Below are 21918 nucleotides of genomic sequence, written 5' to 3'. Positions count from 1 at the left end.
ATGAAAAAATAGTGAGAGACTATTATTCCTTTCTAAAATTTGATAGTTAGTAAGGAATTATATCCCAAGCTAATTACTGAAAAAATTAATTTTTGAAAATAAATTTTAATTAATTATACATATGATTATTTTATTTAAAAAATAAAAAATTAAATTTAAAAATTAACTAAAATATTGATAATAAAATTATTTAATATTTAATATTTTCTTTATTTCAAGTTCATTTTCTTACAAAAAAATGATATTTTTATTAAGAAAATATAATATAAAGAGTCATATAAATACAAATATAAAATTTTTTAATATATTAATAATTGAAAATAAAATATAATACACATGTGTATTTTTATAATACATTATTTGATATATCTATGTAGCTAAATAGCATATATTTAATTTTTCATATAATGATTGTAAGTGCCTTTCAGTTCAACTACTAAAAAAAGAAAAACATAAGCCTTAAAGAAGATAAGAGGCTAAGAGTTCAAATTCTGATCTTGACATAGATATAATGAATATTTAACATAGCAATAAGTGGGTGGTGTGTCACAAGGTGAAGGATGACATGGCATAAGTCATCATTATACATTTGACTAATGATAAGGTATGAGATGATAAATGACATGTCATGAGCTGACTCATACATGATTGGTGATAATGCACCGATGATATGGTATTAAGTAGCTATTTTTAAATGTATGCATAAATTTAACGAGGCTATTTCTAACAATAAAATTAATGATGGACGAAAAATCTAATTTAGTGAAGAATATATGCCATGGTAAACTGATTTTTTCTTGTAGTGTATGTGGGTTATCAGCATCAAAGGAACCTTGTCATGTGCTAATACAGTTTTTGTCAGATCAAATGCTAAGGCGCAGTACTATTATTGTTGTTGTAGTTATATATTACTGTTTATCCTTGATTATTCCTTTTTTTGTCACTTTGGCATCTCTCTGATCAGCTTCTTTTTTGTTTCAATCATTATTGGAGTTGCTTGATGAAACGTCTGAGTTGATCCCCAAACAAACCATGTGATTGTTGCAACAAAATATCCATTCATTCCCCAAGTGACCACCAAAACGTAGGTTGTGAAGCCAATAATTTTAACCTTGTTAACGGTAACCAAGAGTACATACGTTTTGTATTTTGCACCCAGAGCCACCCAAAAAATCGCTCTGGTCAAAACGTGGCTTTTGTGGCTCCTATTTTTTTTTATTTTTTTTTAATACAATTATCTGATTCGATTTAATTAAATTCAATATTTATCGGCTCTAATTAGGGATGGTTCTTCTAATTTGTTTTTTTTTTTTTTGTATTCACATGATTTTAAATTTGAGAACTCATGCTTAAACAATCATAGTCTCTTTTATTAGGACAAATATCGAGTGGTTTAATGGCTTCTATTTTAAAAACAACGAATAATGAATATTTTAATTCTTTAAATTTGTCTGAATTATTTTATTTAATTTTTTAAATTTAATTTATATCAATTAAATACCTGACATTTCAAAAGACTTATATGATTACTTCTTTTAATTTGAAGAAAATAATATCATAAAAATCAATTGTATATGGTTAGAAATTTTAGACATTGATTGATAAAAGTTAAACTTCAAGAATTTGATCAATAATTGAAACAAATTTAAAGAACTAAAATTTTTATTATCTCCGTTAAACATTTTCTAATTTAGTAAGAAAAACTGAGAAAATTCTTCTCAATTATTTGTTCACATAGGGCAGCTAAACATTTTTATTATGGAGGCTGAGATGACAAAACATACAAGATAATTAAAAAAATAAACCTATATATGATACTAATATAATATAAATATTTCAATGGACATATTTATATTTGGTTATACATATATATAACAAAAATAAATATATGCCTTCATTGTCGCACTCGAAAAAATACGACGCAGACGGCGCGCGAGCGAAGGTCCCGACCTTCGCGGCGGGAACTGGATCGAACGAGGAGTCGTCACCAAGATTTTGAGGTAAATCTCGGGAAACTGATTAAATAGAGGATAAGGATGATCTGCGTAATCAGAGAATAGGTTTGGGAGTCGGTTGAGTGTGGGGAAGGTGTTAGGCACCCCACAACACCCGTTCGTCAGAACGGTTACCTGAAGTTTGTTGTGCTCTTTTAATATGGTTTTAAAATTATTTTAATTATCCCTTTTATATTCATGTATATGATATAAAAATGATGATAATTGAGTGATAAATGTTTATTTATTTACGAGGGAGGACACACTTGACTCAAAATCTGACTCTGAGGCCTACGTACCCTGTGATGGGGATCAAAGTCCACGTAGTTCGGGCTTAAAAGTTTGTTGGTGAAAATATTTTTTGAAGAGAAATTAATTAGAAAAAATTCACCATTTTGCAAATAAAACAATTTCTGAAATTTTGATATGTGTGTTTTAAATTGCAAAAGGTAATTTAATTTTAATTATTTTCTCCATTTTTAAATTTTTAGAATAAAGAAAGAAAATGGTTTAAAATTATTTTTCTTTATGTTTTATGATTGAGAATTTTAATCGCAGTACCTGTAGAACCTTATTGATTCATACGATAATGCAATTGCTCTAAATATTTGCGGAGATTTTGAAATCTCACACGATAAAAGAGTTTGGCAATTTAATTTATTTATTTATATTCTTATGTACATTTTTAAGTGTTAATAATAAATTTTTTAGCATGTAGATACATGTTTTGAAGAATTTTAATCAACATACCTGTAAAGCCTTATTGACTTATACGGTAATATGATTATCCTCAATATCTGCGAAAATTCTAAAATCCCACATGATAAAGGAATTAAATTTAAATACATCTTTAATTTAATTAATTTAATATATAATTTATATACATATATTTTAAAAAGCTTAATCGTTATATCTGCAGAGTTTTATTGACTCACACGATAATACTATTATCTTATAAGTTTACAGAGATTCAAAAATCTCACATGACTAGAAGATATAATCGGTAAATATGGTTACAATTTAAATACATTAATTTGGATAATTAAGTTTCTTAAATTGTATATTATATGAAAAATCACTTATCTATAAAAGTTGAAAATCACTATAGGACTTATTATTCCACACGATAATGTGATTAGTTTAAGTCCCTACGAAGATCCTTAAAATCTCACATGGAACTTAAATAAATTATTAATTTGGATTATAAAAGGACAGTTAATTTTAACATATAAGTTTTGCTCTCATATCTGTGAAATCTTATTGATTTACATGATACGAGATTGCTTTAAATGTCTGCGGAAATTTTTTTAAAATCTCACACGACAAGTAAGTGATTAGAAACCAATTTTCTCTTACTTATTTTATGTGTTTTTCAATTGGGTAATAATCAAATTTTCTCTCCTCCTCCTTTTATAAAATAGGCTCGTCATAATAATTGAAATCATACATGCGATCATCATAGAAAGTGTCATACACTATGAGTGTAATATTATTGACAATTAAAGGACTTTAGGACTAATGGAAATGAAAAAACATGCCCACACATATTAATACGCCCTTTCATGCTAAACACATATTTAAAGACCCTGCCTAATAATTGCACTAACTCTTTCTTTATTTGAAATGAGATTATGCCTAAAATTGCATTAAGCTTAGTTATGATAGCAAACAAAATTATTATTTGCAATCTCTTTATCCTTCTTTTTCATACTCTCTCTTTTTTTATTTTTTAAGAAAAAGACAATTACGTTGATTTTTACTTAAAAAAATGAGGGACGGGTATTTAAACATGGAATTTGTTTGGAAATTAATAAACTGAAATCAAACTGAGCATTTCAAATTTTTAAACAAACAGACTAATAAACCTGTGTGTAACACGTCTCAGCTCCGTCTCACCAGTCCAGCAGACTCTTCCCTTCCTGATCTCATTTCCTCTTTCTCTCTGTCTTTGTTTTCAGCTTTCACATCCAGCTTTCTTCTCTTCTCTTCCGTCCATCCTCATGCTCTTCTCCTCGATCTCCTGCTCTAGATTTTTGCTCCGTTTTCACATTCCTGTTTCTCCTTCTCAGTCTCTCTATTCTTGGTGTCTGTTTGTTTTTTTTGCCTCCTTCGGTCTCTCTCTTCTCCCTCTCCTTCAAGCTCTATTTCTTAGTTTCCTTCTCCTCTCTCCTTCTCCGTTTCTCTCTTTCTCTCCAGATGCCCTCTTCTCTCTCTCTTTTTTGCATTTCGTTTCTCTCCTTCCTTCCTTTTTTTTTGGTCTCTGTTTTTCTCGTGCATGCGGTGTTTCCTTCATGCTCTGTTCTTCCCGGTTTCCTCCTCATATTTCACTCTCCGTCTCTTTCTCATTCTCCATCCTCTCTCGAACTCTCTCCTCTGCCTCTGTTCTTCTCTCTCAGCCTCTCTTTTAGCTTCTAATCTCTATCTCTGTTTTGCTGTGTTTTTTCATCGTCCTTTCTTGCTCTATTTTTCCAGCCCCCTTCGCTCTTCCCCTCCTTTCTGTCCAGCATGAACATCCTTTTATACTCTCAGTCTTTCCCTCTCAGCTACCTCTTTCTCTCCTTTTCTGCTGCTCTTTCTCTGCTCTGTTTCTCTCACGTCTTTTCCGTGCATGCGTGACTGCATGTTGCTTTTTTTTTTCTGCTACTGTCTTTGTGTGTGCTCGCTGCTCTGTCTCCCTTTGTGTTTGCGTGCACTTTTTCTATTTTCTGTAACGTGCATGTCTGGTTTTGCGTCTCTAGCTCTTCTTCTATGCGTCTGAGCCTTTTTCCTTTTCCAGCGCTTCTCTCGTCTTCTTTTTTTTTGCGTGAGTGCTCCTGCTGCTGTCTTTCTTTGCTACCTCTGACTTTGCCCTTTGGTGCTTGACCGTGTGTGCTCATTCTGCTTTCTTTCTCTGCTTCTGCCATGTCTGCCTTTATTTTTATCTAATCTTACATGTTCTTATTTCTGCTTCTTTTGTCATGGCCGAAAGTATACTTGCATGTGTGTTCCGTGTGTTCGTGTTCTTTCACTTGTCATAATGCTCCTTTTTTTTTTGTCAAGCAGATTAAGGGAGAGGGAAAAGATCTAATTTTAAAATACATATTTCAAATAGAAACATTAGATTTAAGGAGACAAATTTAAAAACATTTAATCCTCAAAAGTTGATTCTCAATATTTTTCAAGATTTAACCTCTTTTTTTGTTAAATTATTATTTTTTGAAAATATAATCCTAAAAAGGATTAAATTTTATTTTATATTTTTATATATATTTTTTGGTTATTTTTGAATGGACTAAAAGAAATAAGATCCTAACTAATAAAAGATTATCTAAGTTAAAACAAAATTAAACCCTATTAATTATTTATTTTTTTTTGAAAATATAATCCTAAAAAGGATTAAATCTCATTTTTGTATTTCTATATTTTTTGATTATTAAAAGAAAATATCTGGACAAGATACGGTATTCACAGTTGCCCCTCTTTACTTGTTTCTTGTGTAAGTATATGAAAAAGTGTGCTTTTGAATTCTTACATAAGTGACAAGTAAAGATAGAACATGTATTTTGGTCGGCCATGCAATACCTATGAAAAGACCTAATTGCCCCTGACACGACAAGATATGATTAAATGCAAGAGTATTGCTTAACAAACACAATGACATGATTTTTTTGTTTTAATAATGTGATGAGATGATGTGATGCAAATGAAAATGATCAATTGACAAAGATCCAAACACAATGCAAGACAATAAAATGATTTTTTTTTAGCAATGTGATGCAAATGCAATAAAATGATGATGAATTTTTTTTGATTTTTTTTTAGCAATGTGACACAAATCAAAATGACCAAATGATGCAAGACTATTGGAAAACAAACACAATAGCATAATAATTTTTTTTTGGTTTTAGCAATGTGATGTAAATCAAAATGACCAAATGATGCAAGACTATTGGGTAAAAACATAGTAAATAATTTTTGAATTTTTTGATTTTTGGCAATGTGATGCAAATAAAAATAACCAAATAATATAAAAGAATGCAAGACCATTGGATAACAAACACAGTGAAATAATTTTTGAATTTTTTGATTTTTTGGCAATGTGATGCAAATGAAAATAACTAAATGATAACGATCCAAACAAAATATATGTTGACGAGATGCCCCCTCTTCATTTGATTTCTAAGTGAGAATTTTATGAGATGATATTTTTACCTTAGAAATGAATGAAGAGAGAAACCGGTATTTTGTTTGGAAGGGCAAGACTCTTAGGTACTTACAACTAAACAAAAACAAAAATAAAACAAAACAAAACAAAACAAAATAAAACAAAGAATTTAAAATGAAATGTGATTTAGGAACTAAACAAAACAAAACCTCAATGGAGGTGAATTGTCTATGTTCCAGAGGACCTGGTGGATGCTTGCCTTTACAAGGCTTGGAGGATGCCTGCCGTGACAGGGCTTTGAGGTGCCTGTCGTTACAGGACTTTAAAGAATCGTGCCAGCCGGTACTGGGCTTTGGGTTGCCTGCCGTTACAGGGCTTTGGGTTGCCTGCCGTGATAGGGCTTTGGAGTGCCTGTTGTTACAGGACTTTAAAGAATTGTGCCAGCCGGTACTGGGCTTTGGGTTGCCTACCGTGACAGGGCTTTAAAGAATCGTGCTAGCCGGTACTGGGCTTTAGGTTGCCTGCCGTGACAGGGCTTTGGGGTGCCTGTCGTTACAAGGCTTTAAAGAATCATGCCAGTCGGTATTGGGCTTTGGGCTGCCTGCCATGACAGGGCTTTGGGTTGCCTGCCGTGACAGGGCTTTGGGGTGCCTGTCGTTACAAGGCTTTAAAGAATCGTGCCAGCCGGTACTAGGCTTTGGGGTGCCTGCCGTTATAGGACTTTGGGTTGCCTGCCGTGACAGGGCTTTGAGGTGCCTGTCGTTACAGGACTTTAAAGAATCGTGCCAGCCGGTACTGGGCTTAGGGTTGCCTGCTATGACAGGGCTTTGGGGTGCCTGTCGTTATAGGGCTTTAAAGAATCATGCCAGCCGGTACTGGGCTTTGGGCTGCCTGCCATGACAGGGCTTTAGGGTGCCTGCCGTTACAGGGCTTTAAAGAATCATGCCAGCCGGTACTGGGCTTTAGGGTTGCCTGCCGTGACAGGGCTTTGGGGTGCCTGCCGTTACAGGGCTTTAAAGAATCATGCCAGCCGATACTGGGCTTTAGGGTTGCCTGCCGTGACAAGGCTTTGGGGTGCCTGCCATTATAGGGCTTTAAAGAATCATGTTAGCCGGTACTGGGCTTTAGGGTTCCTGCCGTTACAGGGCTTTGGGGGGTGAGAATAGGTTTTATTTCACGTGGAAGATATGAGAAACTCACAGGTGAGGTTCGTTATTTCTTTTCTTACTTCCTAAAATTTTTTTTGTGTTGTTGTTGTTGTTGTTTGTTGTTTGTTTTCTTTTTATATGTCGTTTTGCCCCAATCCAAATGCGGCGTGTTTCTGCAATGTGGTAATGCGCCGTGTATGATTTTCATAAGTGCTGAGAATATGTACAATATACCATGGATGGATGATTTGCAATGTAAAAGGTTTGAACCTTTATTTGCCTCAATTTATGAGACTTCCTTTTGTGACAAATGCAAAGGGTAAGACGCGCTTATTTGCCCCAATGCAAATGTATGAATAATGCAAATGTATTGCAAAAATTTTATTGGAAAGCTTAATGTTGAAAACTATCTTAGTATTTATCCTTTTTTTTTTTTGAAAATTTTGTGCACATTGAATAAATCATTTCGAACATAAGGTAATACCTCCAAGTCCGTTATTTAACCTTTATTCATTAATAAGTGTAGTATCACAGTATGCCGTTGCCCCTCTTTAGAAAATTCCAATGACCAAATTCTCATCGCTTGATCTTGTCTTCAAGTTAATGAGATCAACTATTATGACCGAACACTGATGGTAGACATGCTCTCATTATCATTTTACACCTATGCAATGATCTTGATACCTCAAGGGCGAAAGGCGAGAATAAAGATACCAGCATTCTACGTCAAGTAAATGCGTCAATAAATATTGTTCCTTGAATGCGAACCTGCTGTAATAGAGGGGATATGAATTTGAATATGATAACACAAAACGAGAAGAAAGATGGTCTCAAAGGAGTAAGGGCGGAAAAAATTCATTCACTGATGCTAAAATTCATAGAGAAATGGGAATATCTTAGTTTATGAGTACAAATGGCCAAAGCGTAAATGGGATATATGGATTTATTTAATCACATCTCTTTCCTTTAGCTTTTCAAAACCCCAACAGGTGTTTCACTGAGCTGTTATTGATATGCATAATATGAGAGACGATGGAGTCAACTTTCCCAAACATAGATACTTAACTTTTGATGCCTTCCTTTTCTTCTCCTAAGACATCCTTTTGTCTTGGCGAGCTCTTCTTCTTCTTATTATGGCTTTGCCCTCCCCCCCCCGTTTTTTTAGCTCTAACTTTTGCTTAGGTTACCTTTACAGGTTTTTTAACCTAACGAGCTATTATTTCCTTTTCATTTTCTATTAGCTCTAACTTTTGCCTAGGTTGCCTTTACAGGTTTTCAACCTAACGAGCGCTTCATTCTTTTTCATTTTCTGTTTAAGCAAAGTAATGCTTGACAGCATCTGCATTAATGGGCTTTGCTAACTCTTGACCGTCCATGTCAGCTAGGATCAGTGCTCCTCCAGAAAAGGCATCTTTGACAACATAAGGTCCCTCATAGGTCGGAGCCCATTTGCCTCTATTATCTTCTTGGTTAGGCAATATTTTCTTGAGTACAAGATCCCCAGCACTGAATTCCCGTGGGTTTTTTATCAAAAGCTCTTGCCATTCTCTTTTGGTACAATTGTCCATGACACATTGCAATGAGCCTTTTCTCTTCAATCATGTTAAGTTGCTCAAATCGGGTTCGTACCCATTCATTTTCTTCTAAATCTACCTCTGCTAATACTCTTAAAGATGGTATTTCCATCTCAATGGGTGTAACAGCTTCCATTCCATAAACAAGGGAGTATAGGGTTACCCCTATGGATGTGCGTGCAGTAGTACGATAACCATGTAAAGCATAGGGAGGCATCTCATGCCAATCCTTATAAGTTACTGTCATTTTTCCAATGATCTTCTTAATATTTTTATTGGCTGCTTCAACTGCTCCATTCATTTAAGGTCTATATAGGGCTGAATTATGATGCTTGATTTGGAACTTCTTGCAAAAGTTCCTGACTTCCGTTCCATTGAAATTGGGACCATTATCAGTAATGATCCTTTCAGGAATCCCATATTGGCATAAAATATTTGTCTTCATGAATTTAAGGAACGTCTTTTGCGTGATGCTAGCAAATGAATTTGCTTCTACCCATTTTGTGAAATAGTCAGTCGCAACAAGAATGAAGCGATGTCCATTCGAAGCTTTTGGGTTAATTGGGCCAATAATGTCAATGCCCCACATTGAGAATGGCCAGGGTGATACCAAATTATGTAATGGGATTGGAGGAGCATTTATCCTATTGGCATAGATCTGACATTTGTGGCATTTCTTGACATGCTCAAAGCAATCTTTCTCTATTGTTAGCCAGAAGTAGCCACACCTTTGAATCTGTTTGGCCATAGTGTGACCATTCGCATGCGTACCACATATGCCTTCATGTACCTCAACCATGATTTTCTTTGCTTCTTCTGAACTCACATAGCGAAGTAAAGTACCATCATAACCCCTCTTGTACAGAACATCTTGACTGATAAAGAATGTCATAGCCAAACGACGAAGGGTTTTCTTTTCATTCTCAGTCATTCCAGCTGGGTATGATCTCTTAGTGATATAATCCTTAATATCCTGGAACCAAGGATATTCTTCTCGATCTTCTTCAACATTTAGATAGTACGCTGGAAAGCTTCTAGCTTCCACTTGGATGGGTTAGACATGGACTCCACAATCAAGTTGGATCATTGCTGCTAAAGTGGCTAAAACATCAGCGAAACGGTTTTTATCTCTAGTCAAGTGATGAAAGCTAGCAACCTTAAATTGCTTAATCAAATCTGTTAGGAGTTCTTGATAGGGAATCAATTTTACATCCTTTGTTCTCCATTCTCCTGTTACTTGATGAATAATGAGAGCTGAATCACCAAATACCTTCAAACACCGTATACCAAGGGTAATAGCTGCTCGAAGACCATTAACACAAGCTTCATATTCTGCTTTGTTGTTAGTACAATCAAATTCTAATTTGATGGCCACTGGAAATTGTTTTCCTTCTGGTGAAACGATCACTGCTCCTACCCCATTTCCATACATGTTGGCGGCTCCATCAAAATACATTTCCCATTCTTGCTCTTCATTGTTTCCTTCATCACAACCTTCTTCTGTAGTGCATATGCCTTCATCAGGAAATTGAAAATCTAATGGTTGGTCATCCTCTAAAGGATTATCGGCCAAGTGATCTACTATTGCACTACCTTTGACTGACTTTTGCATCACATGCTTTATATCATATTCTGATAGTACAACTTGCCATTTTAGTACTCTACCTGCAATGTGCGGGCTCTCAAAGATGTACTTAAGTGGGTCCACTCGTGAGATTAGCCAGGTAGTGTAGTAAAGCATGTATTGCCTTAGCCTTCTAGTTGCCCATACTAGTCCACAACAAGTTCATTCAATCACAAGATAACGAGCTTCACACTCATTAAACTTCTTGCTCAAGAAATAAATCGCTCTTTCCTTCTTTCCAGAATCATCACGTTGACCTAGTATTGCTCCCATTGAGTGAGGTAAAGTTGCTAGGTAAAGGATTAGTGGACGATCTGGTGAGGGAGGGACCAAAATCGGGGGATTTAATAAATAATCTTTAATTTTATCAAAGGCCTTTTGACAATCATCATCCCATGTCTCCTTGCAATTTTTCTTTAACAGCTTAAACATTGGTTCACAAGTAGCTGTTAGATTGGCAATGAATCTAGCAATGTAATTCAATCGTCCCAAGAAACTTCTAACTTCTTTCTCTGTTTGGGGAGATGGCATTTCTTGAATTGCCCTCACTTTATCTGGATCTACTTCTATCCCTTTACGACTCACAATGAATCCTAATAACTTCCCAGAAAGAGCTCCAAAAATGCATTTGTTAGGATTCAATCTTAGCCGATATTCACGCAATCTCACAAATAGCTTTCTAAGGACTCCAACATGACTCTCATTCTGCTGATTTAGCTACCATATCATCTACATATACTTCAATTTCTTTATGCATCATGTCATGGAATAGTGCTACCATAGCTCATTGATAAGTTGCCCCAGCATTTTTCAAACCAAAAGGCATTACCCGGTAACAATAAGTTCCCCATTGGGTTGTAAAGGTTGTTTTCTCTTTATCCCTTTCATGCATAGGGATTTGATTGTACCCTGAATAACCATCCATAAAGGAATAGCGATAGCTTCAAGCAGTATTATCGACCAATACATCAATGTAGGGTAATGGAAAGTCATCTTTCGAACTCGCATTATTTAAATTACGATAATCAGCACACATTCGAATCTGACCATCTTTTTTAGGAACAGGAACAATATTTGCCACCCATTGTGGGTAAGTTACTACCTCCAAAAATCCTGCTTCTAACTGCTTTATTACTTCTTCTTTTATTTGCAAGGACACCCCCGTATTCATTCTTCTTAACTTCTGTTTCTTAGGCTCAACCTTAGGAAGTAATGGTATTTTATGAGAAGCAATGCTTGGATCTAGCCCGGGCATATCTTTATAAGACCATGCAAACACATCTATGTATTCTTTGAACAACTCAATCATTTGTTCCCTTTCAGGATTATCTATTATTTTGAGCATTCTTTGATCCTCCTCGGTTCTCATATTAACCACCTTAATCACTTCTTCATGTGGGCATATTCTCTTATCACTCAATTCAAGCATCTTAGAAAAAGTTTGGATTATGTCTTCATTATCAGACTCACAATCAGGCATATCAGTGGCAACGAGTGAATCATCTTCAAAGGGCTTATTAACCTCTGGGTGAGAGATGGAATTAGAAGAAACAAAATCCCTGGACGATGAATATGAAATGAGATAAAATAAGGAACATGAATGAAATGGGGAAAAATGTATTGAAGTGGATAGGGCGGATTAAAGAGATAACATGAATGCAACTGAAATTCATTTTCATAAATTACATGCACCAAAAGTTTGCATTTGAGAATACTCAAGATCTATTACCTAAGCCTGGGCTCAAGAATGGATAACAAAATAGGAACAACATAATTGAAATAATTACTCTAAGCTAATGACATCATTGGCCTCTTCAAACTCCCAATTCGTCAGGACTTTGCTGGAATCATCGATTGCAATTGAGGCACTTGTTCCACATGCTACATCTTCGTTAGAAGAGATCACCGAGATAGTTGGTTCATATATCACCTTGGACGGGCCTGGGAAGGATTCTTTAATGTGTGGAATCTTTAATTTACTGGCCTTTTTGCCTTTTGCCAAACTTGCTTTGTCTTTCATCTGGTCTTCTAGGGTAGGCTCATACCCTAATCCTTGGCGATTACAATTATCTAAAACCTTAATTGGACACGTAATTCCTTATAAATGAGAGCCTAAACCTTTCCCTGGCATAAACCCACTCTTCGTATGATTTTAGCCACGACAGAATTGATGTTGTGAGTACTATTGCAAATACCTTCAACCTCTAGGCTTTGAAAAAAACTCCACGATCTTTCTCTACAGCCTCAATATAAGGGAGTGAGCTTGGTTTGCTCACCATGATTTCCTCCTCTCCTTTAACTACTATAATTCCCCCATCACTGATGAATTTAACCTTTGATGTAGGGTAGAAGGAACAGCCCTAGCAGAATGAATCCATGGCCTTCCTAGCACATTGTGTAACTTGGGTCTATGTTCATGAGTTGGAAATCCACCTTAAACCTGCTTGGCCCTATCTCCAGGGAGAGACAAACAGATCGTAATGCTTCCCGTCTTGATCCATCGAATGCTCTTACCACAATATTGCTTTTATGTACACTTGAAGCTTCTAGTGATAATGATTCAAATGTGGAGAGCGGCAAGACATTTAATGCTGATCCTCCATCAATTAATACCCTTGCGATTATGAACCCTTCACATTTCAAAGTGATGTGCAAAGCCTTGGCTTAGTGGACAGCAGTTTCTATAACTTCCTCTTCCAAAAGGAAATGGTAGAGGAGGCTTTTACAACATTCATTACACTTGCCACCTTCTCAGGGGTTATATTAGGCTGCACAAAAGCTTGATTCAATACTTCTTGCAATGCTTGGCGATGCGCTTCGGAATTCAAAATCAAAGAAAGTATGGAGATACGCGCTGGAGTTTTCTTCAATTGGTCCATAATGCTGTAATCACTTTGCTTCATAATCGATAAAAACTCATCTTCTAATTTTTCCATTTCTTTAGGATTATCTTCCTTTGGCCTGTCAATACTTGCATTTTTCTCTTTTACCATTTTCCTAATGTAAGATGGTAAGTATGGTTTTCCACTTCGAGTAACACCCCTTTGGATTGCCATTTCATTACTTGTCCCGGCAATCAACGTTAGGTTTTTGTGGTTCTCCACAATGCTTTGATATTTCCACGGGACTGCTCAATCACTTTCATAGGGAAAGGGATGAGGCGTGCTTATGGTCAATGTTGGTTGTCTTGCGTGAGGAGCAAAATCTACAGAAGCTTTGTTTATCACAAAAGAGACTGCTTGGACTCGCTCTTTTAGGCTTGAATTTTTAATGACAAGCTCAATCTATTTTTTTTTACCATGCACACTTTGGCGTCTCCCTTCTTTACAGACACGATCCCTAACGCCATCATTTTTCTAACAGCTTCTTTAAACTGTTCACAGCTTTCTACGTCATGGCCTATTTTCTCCTGATGATATTCACAGTATCCAGGCATTTGATAACTGATATTATTTGTGATGAGCATTTCTCGCATGTAGCCATACTCCTTTAAGTGAGCATAAAGCTCATTCATAGGCATCCTGATCCTTGCGGAGCTTTTGAAACACGCATCCTCTTCCTCAATAGCGTTGACTCGTTTTTCGTGACTTGGGAGTGGATCAGTAGTAATGGTAGAGCTTCCCTCTTCTTTAGGCTAGATATGATTAGAATCAACCAAGTCTAGCATATTCCTTTTAAACGTCACACAATCTTCTATTGAGTGTCCAGGTGCACCTATGTGGTATTCACAAACAACATTTGGATTATACCACACCGGGTAAGGCGGACCAAGGGGCTTATAAGGTCGTGGACCTAATAATTGGGCTGTTAAAAGTTTATGGTATAATTCAACATTTGTTAATCCAAAATTGGGCCATGGGCGACTATCCCTAGATTGGACATTTCTCCTCTCTCCATCCTGCCCGTGCTTGTTAGGCCTGAACCCAAATTATTGCTGCTTTGATTCCTTCCCTCTATTTGATAAGGGACTTGAGAACTGGTAGCTGCTTGTCTTACAGGTTGAATATAGTTCACATTCCCTTCTTTTTTTTTGGTCATAGTTCTTTCATGAACTACTTTCAGCTTGAGAAGTGGCTATCTTTCCCTCTCGTATGTCTATGTCAATCCTTTCTCCAATTACCATTAGATCAGCAAAATCAGTGACATGTGTTCCTATCATGTGTTGGTAAAATGGCTTAGGCAATGCACGGATGAAGTACGAGCAAAGTTCGGAATTAACCATTGGAGGTTGCACTTGCGAATCCACTATTCTCCATCTTTGAGCATATTCTTTGAATGACTCTGATGATTTTTTGGTCATTGCTTTCAATTGTTCTCTGGTCAGAGCAGTATCAAGATTGAACTTGTATTGTCTCATGAAAACATCCACAAGGTCTTTCTATCTTTTAATCTTGGTTTGGTCTAGTTGCATGTACCAAGTCAATGCGACTCCAGTTAAGCTTTCGGGAAAGAAGTTTATCAGAAAGTTCTCATCTTGTGACCATATGGACATCTTTGTGCAATAGGCCCTCAAATGATAAATTGGGTTACTTGTACCATCATATTTATCGAAGCTTGGCATCTTGAATTTCTTGGGAACATCAATTTCTGAGGTTCAAACATAATTCTTTCAAGTCTAAGGAACCCCACGTGTTTGATCCTTGAAGAGCCTTCAATTGATCTTTCATCTCTCCAAGTTCTTCTTTCAACTCCTTCTCTTTATGTAGCACTTGTGGGATTTGGAACATGTAGGCATGATCTTCCCCAGGACCATCCAGTATGTTAAAGGCCCCTATCCCAGAATCTTGTTTCTCTGGCGTGGGTACTTTAGGATCTAATCCTCTGTTTGGCTCAATTGTTCTATTAGCCGCGTTCTCATTTGCTACGGTATTCTGTGGTGGATTATCATCACTCCGTCCTTTTAGAGCCTCTGTTAGCAATTTCATTATGTCACTTATTTCGGCCATTTTAGACTCCACTGCAGACATCCGATCATTTAAGGTTGCTGACTCATTCACATTTGAATTTTCCATTACACGACTACGCGATCGTGTGTTGTATGTTTGAGTGGCGGGAATCTGGTCAGCCGAGTTTTTCTTTCGAGGCACAATGTTGGCTTACCTGTGTAACATAATAATTAATTTTAATAAGTTTTACCTTTACGTTTGTTTCGTAAGATATCCAGTATTGTGTAGACATAAGGGTTTCACGACACTGGCACCCTTTAAATTCCTCCAGAAATTTATTATTTCATATGGGATTTAAAGTTGACCATTGAATTAGAAGGACATTGGATCCTATCGAAATTCAAGGTCTTAAGAAAATGATGGTAGTACAAATCAATCAACAATTTCACAACCACAAAGCGTCATGTGGATCCTCATACAATGATTCAAATGTTAATACAGATTTAGAACTTTGTCACACTATTGAGTTCTTTTACAATTTCATTGCACAAGTGGAAGAATTCAACAATCTCTAATGGAGTTCCTTCAGGGAGAACCGTGCCTTCAGCTTGCTTAAATGCTCTTGCAAATTCTGGAATTTTGTCGTTAGCCAAATCAATTATCTGCCTACATTTTAACATCCACTCTTTGGTTTCTTCTGTTTGATCAAGGCAAAGTGATTTCCACTCTTTAAGACTTCATTTTGTTGATTAAGCCTCTGAACAAAGTTCTGTGCTATCTCAGCTGCACTTCCTCTCACCCTGGCTAGTTCATTCACCTTCCTTTCCAATTGTCTTGTGAGCGTATTGATTTCTTGCTGCATCTCCTCGATGGGTCTAATGTCTTGTAATTCCTTCTTCAATGCATCATTTTCCCTGACTATTTTGACAAGTCTTGCTTTAGTACTTTGAACTTTGTTATCACTAGTTTGCACTTCCCTTTTCAGTTTGGCATTTTCCTTTTTCAATTTCTTAGTCTCAGGTATTTCTTCAAGGTTATGCCCTTCTCTTTCCTTTGCTAGCTTCCTCCGTAACTCAATGCATTCATTTTGGTATTTTCCAATTCTTCTTTATTCTTGGACTCTGAGCTAGCAAGCGCTTGTAACTCATTTTCCTTCATCTTCAAGCATTCAACCAATTGCCCATTAATCTCTTTCAAGTCATTGCCTAATAAGGGATTTTGAGGATGAAATAAAGGATTTGCTCCTTGAATCATACTCTTCAGCCAAGTAGTGTATTCTGGACTTGAGTTTACTACACGTATCCCTAGCTCAATCTTCCCTTTGTACCCTATCTCTTGCCATGCTTCTTTGACATTCTGGTTTGATAACTTGTCCCATCCTCCTTATGTAGAAAGTATAACTCCTGCACCTCTTTCTTAGAAGGAACATTTTGCTTATAGGCCAGTTGCCTTAACGCTAAGGAAGGGTTATAGTTGATACACCCTCTGGGTCCCATTAAAGGCACATTCGAAAGTCACCACAATGGTAAATAACCTCCTCTTTCTACCACCAGTCTAGTTTCCATTAGATGGAACTTTCTTTAAGTTCTGAGAAGGTTCTTTTCCAGTCCATGTAGCTCATTCCGTCAATCACGAATTGACCCTTAAAAGACATGAGTGGATTACTGTCTGAGTCGTTCTTCTTTCTGAAAGGAAGCGTCTTTCCATAAAGGTGGCCAAGCATCCATAAATCCAATAACGCAATACAACAATTGACCTTTCCTTTCCTTTTATTATGACATTGAGTTAAGGTCAAGTACGTTTCTGCCAAGATTGCTGGTACCAGATTCACGTTATGGTATTCCACCATTTGGAATACACTAATGGCTCCTAAATCAATTATGCCAATTGATGATGGAAACAGGATTATTCCATATATGCATAAGGTAAAGACTCTGCAAAACGTAACCCAAGCCTCTTTTTCTGCCAAAACTTTCAAGTGGGCTTCTACATCAACTCTTGAGATTCCCTCTGTTTGTCCTGGGCAAACCATTCGTACTTTTTCCTTAGGAGTTTCCAAAATTTTGGCTATCGTACCTTGAGATGGTAAATACCCAGGATAAATATATACTGCCATGTTCTCCTTAAGGGGCACTCTCAAAATTTCTCCATATTCTTCCAAAGTCGGTGCCATTTGGAAGTCTTGAAATGTGAAACATCTTAACGAGGCATCCCAATATTGGCTTAATTCCATTATTGCATCATTATGTATTGTGACTGACAGAAGATCCAAGATATTTCCATATTTCCTTTTAAAATCTTGCATAATCTTCCCTTTGATATGACAGCTCAACTCAATTAAGGTTTCCAGCGGCTCAACTTTTACAGATAATTTAATCCCTTTTCCCTGATATAACTTTCCAGTGTGACTTAGATTTGTACTACCTTCGAGTGCCATTTATCCCTTATGCCAATTTCACAAAGATTCTGGATAACTCACGATTCCTGTTAATCAAAACGAAAGTTAATAATTCTCATAATTTTAGCAAGCTATCTGGCTCCTTTTTTTTTTTGAAAACCTTCTCCTCCAGACACTTATTGCATCATAGGGAGATGGAGTAAACAATTAATTGACGAGAGGCTTAAATCCCCTTACATGATTAATGTTGAAAGGTTAGCCTTACAATATTTTATTTTTGAGAAAAGAAGAATAAAAATAAAAATGATTTTGGTAATAGATATGTAAGGAGAAAATCCCTTCTCTCCTCAATGTGCTTATTGCCCCATAGGGAGAAAGGGATTAATTAGCCTACGTGCAGCTAAAACTGACACATGGCTAAAGTCTCAACTTTAAAAATGAAATAACTCAATGACAAGAGAAATTATTTAATTTGTGGTTTTTTTATAAAAAAAAATGCGAATACTTTATGATGACATGCTATGACAATGATGCAATAAAAGATCAATACTCTCATCCTGTGTCCTATTCAGGGAGACTTAAGTTCATAATCGGGTGCTCACTAGAATGGTTGGCTACTAGCTGTTATCTGAAACGTGTAATTCATGGGTGGATGTATATTCCTAAAAGCTCCCAAGATGCCCTCACACAAAGGTGAAGACCGTACTTAATAATTTTAGCCCTCCGAGAACATGAGCTCTACAGGGACCAAATTTATTAGGCAAGTAACGCTTGGGTGAGGTATTCATGGTAACCTCCGAGAGTTCAAAAACTCCACAGGGAAACCACTACTAACCTCTACTATCCTATAGTACTCACAGACCCGGGTATAGGGCCCAAAATATGTGTGTGTCAAATTGTGTAAGTGTATAGTGTGTGATGAGAGTGTGCAAGCATGTTATCTTATTTCATATGCTACCCAACCCTCAACTTTTAATCAGATCAAACAGAAAAACAAATATATGTATAAATAAAAGTCATCTATCTTAAGGTTTATTCCGCATGTTATCTACCTTAAAAACATGTTATAAAATACAAAAGGAAAGAGAAAAGGGAAAAAGGGGAAGGAACAAGGGACACATAAATTTAAAGGGATAATAAAGTAAACCATATTATATTTTGAGCACAACAGACTTATAGGCTTGACTCTCTAACTTTTCCCAGTGGAGTCTCCAACTGTCGCACCCGAAAAAATGCGACGCGGACAGCGCGCGAGCGGAGGTCCCGGCGCCCTCGTGACGGGAACTGGATCGAATGAGGAGTCGCCACCAAGATTTTGAGGTAAATCTCGGGAAACCGTTTAAATAGACGATAAGGATGATCTGTGTAATCAGAGAATAGGTTCGGGAGTCGGCTGAGTATGGGGAAGGTGTTAGCACCCTACAACACCCATTCGTCAGAACGGTTACTTGAAGTTTGTTGTGCTCTTTTAATATGGTTTTAAAATTATTTTAATTATCCCTTTTATATTCATGTGTCTGATATAAAAATGATGATAATTGAGTGAGAAATGTTTTATTTATTTACGAGGGAGGACGGACTTGACTCAGAATCTGACTCTGAGGCTTACGTACCCTGTGATGGGGATCAAAGTCCACGTAGTTCGGGCTTAAAAGTTTTTGGTGAAAATATTTTTTGAAGAGAAATTAATTAGAAAAAATTCACCATTTTGCAAATAAAACAATTTCTGAAATTTTGATATGTGTGTTTTAAATTGCAAAAGGTAATTTAATTTTAATTATTTTCTCCATTTTTAAATTTTTGGAATAAAGAAAGAAAATAGTTTAAAATTATTTTTCTTTATGTTTTATGATTGAGAATTTTAATCGCAGTACCTGTAGAACCTTATTGATTCATACGATAATGCAATTGCTCTAAATATCTGCGGAGATTTTGAAATCTCACACGATAAAAGAGTTTGGCAATTTAATTTATTTATTTATATTCTTTGTACATTTTTAAGTGTTAATAATAAATTTTTTAGCATGTAGATACATGTTTTGAAGAATTTTAATCAACATACCTGCAAAGCCTTATTGACTTATACGGTAATATGATTATCCTAAATATCTGCAAAAATTCTAAAATCCCACATGATAAAGAAATTAAATTTAAATACATCTTTAATTTAATTAATTTAATATATAATTATATACATATATTTTAAAAAGCTTAATCGTTATATCTGCAGAGTCTTATTGACTCACACGATAATACTATTATCTTATAAGTCTACAAAGATTCAAAAATCTCACATGACTAGAAGATATAATCGGTAAATATGGTTACAATTTAAATACATTAATTTGGATAATAAGTTTCTTAATTGTATATTATATGAAAAATCACTTATCTATAAAAGTTGAAAATCACTATAGGACTTATTATCCCACACGATAATGTGATTAGTTTAAGTCCCTACGAATATCCTTAAAATCTCACATGGAAACTTAAATAAATTATTAATTTAGATTATAAAAGGACAGTTAATTTTAACATATAAGTTTTGCTCTCATATCTGCAAAATCTTATTGATTTACATGATACGAGATTGCTTTAAATGTCTGCGGAAAGTTTTTTAAAATCTCACACAGTAAGTGATTAGAAACCAATTTTCTCTTACTTATTTCATGTTTTTTTCCATTGGGTAATAATCAAATTTTCTCTCCTCCTCCTTTTATAAAATAGGCTCGTCATAATAATTGAAATCGTACATGCGATCATCATAGAAAGTGTCATACACTATGAGTGATATTATTGACAATTAAAGGACTTTAGGACTAATGGAAATGAAAAAACATGCCCACACATATTATATGCCCTTTCATGCTAAACACATATTTAAAGACCCTGCCTAATAATTGCACTAACTCTTTCTTTATTTAAATGAGATTATGCCTAAAATTGCATTAAGCTTAGTTATGATAGCAAACAAAATTATTATTTGCAATCTCTTTATCCTTCTTTTCATACTCTCTCTTTTTTATTTTTTAAGAAAAAGACAATTACGTTGATTTTTACTTAAAAAATGAGGGACGGGTATTTAAACATGGAATTTGTTTGGAAATTAATAAACTGAAATCAAAACTGAGCATTTCAAATTTTTAAACAAAAGACTAATAAACCTGTGTGTAACACGTCTCAGCTCCGTCTCACCAGTCCAGCAGACTTCCCTTCCTGATCTCGTTTCCTCTTTCTCTCTGTCTTTAATTCAGCTTTCACGTCCAGCTTTCTTCTCTTCTTTCCGTCCATCCTCATTGCTCTTCTCCTCGATCTCTGCTCTGGATTTCTGCTCGTTTCACGTTCCTTTTCTCCTTCTCAGTCTCTCTCTTCTTGGTGTCTGTTTGTTTTTTTTTGCCTCCTTCGGTCTCTCTCTTCTCCCTCTCCTTCAAGCTCTGTTTCTTAGTTTCCTTCTCCTTTCTCCTTCTCTGTTTCTCTCTTCTCTCCAGATGCCCTCTTCTCTCTGTTTTTTTTACATTTCGTTTCTCTCCTTCCTTCCTTTTTTTTCTGGTCTCTGTTTTTCTCGTGCATGCGGTGTTTCCTTCATGCTCTGTTCTTCCCGGTTTCCTCCTCATCTTTCACTCTCCATCCTCTTTCTCATTCTCCATCCTCTCTCAGCCTCTATTCACGCTTCTAATCTCTGTCTCTGTTTTTCTGTTTTTTTTGTTTTTTCATCGTCCTTTCTTGCTCTATTTTTTCCAGCCCCCTTTGGTCTTCCCCTCCTTTCCTGTCCAGTATGAACATCCTTTTATACTCTCAGTCTTTTCCCTCTCGGCTACCTCTTTCTCTCCTTTTCTGCTGCTCTTTCTCTGCTCTGTTTCTCTCACATCTTTTCCGTGCATGCATGAATGCATGTTGCTTTTTTTCTGCTACTGTCTTTATGTGTGCTCGTGCTCTGTCTCCCTTGGTGTTTGCGTGCAACTTTTTTTCTATTGTCTGTAACGTGCATGTCTGGTTTTGCGTCTCTAGCTCTTCTTCTATGCGTCTGAGCCTTTTTCCTTTTCCAGCGCTTCTCTCGTCTTCTTGTTTTTTTTTGCGTGAGTGTTCCTGCTGTTGTCTTTCTTTGCTACCTCTGACTTTGCCCTCTGGTGCTTGACCGTGTGTGCTCATT

At 36.0% G+C, this 21918-nt stretch overlaps 1 pseudogene; it reads right to left on the bottom strand.

Annotated features, from left to right (window-relative positions):
• Positions 1 to 8599: 8599 nt before the first annotated feature.
• LOC129322609 (uncharacterized) lies at positions 8600 to 12504 on the bottom strand (annotated as a pseudogene).
• Positions 12505 to 21918: the final 9414 nt, after the last annotated feature.

Source organism: Prosopis cineraria, unplaced genomic scaffold (assembly GCF_029017545.1).
Source record: "Prosopis cineraria cultivar Desert tree isolate PC_DT_omini unplaced genomic scaffold, ASM2901754v1 PC10, whole genome shotgun sequence".
In the NCBI taxonomy this organism is placed as follows: Eukaryota; Viridiplantae; Streptophyta; class Magnoliopsida; order Fabales; family Fabaceae; genus Prosopis; species Prosopis cineraria.
Note: the sequence above shows the minus strand (reverse complement) of the source record. Positions and strands in the feature narration are given on the sequence as shown.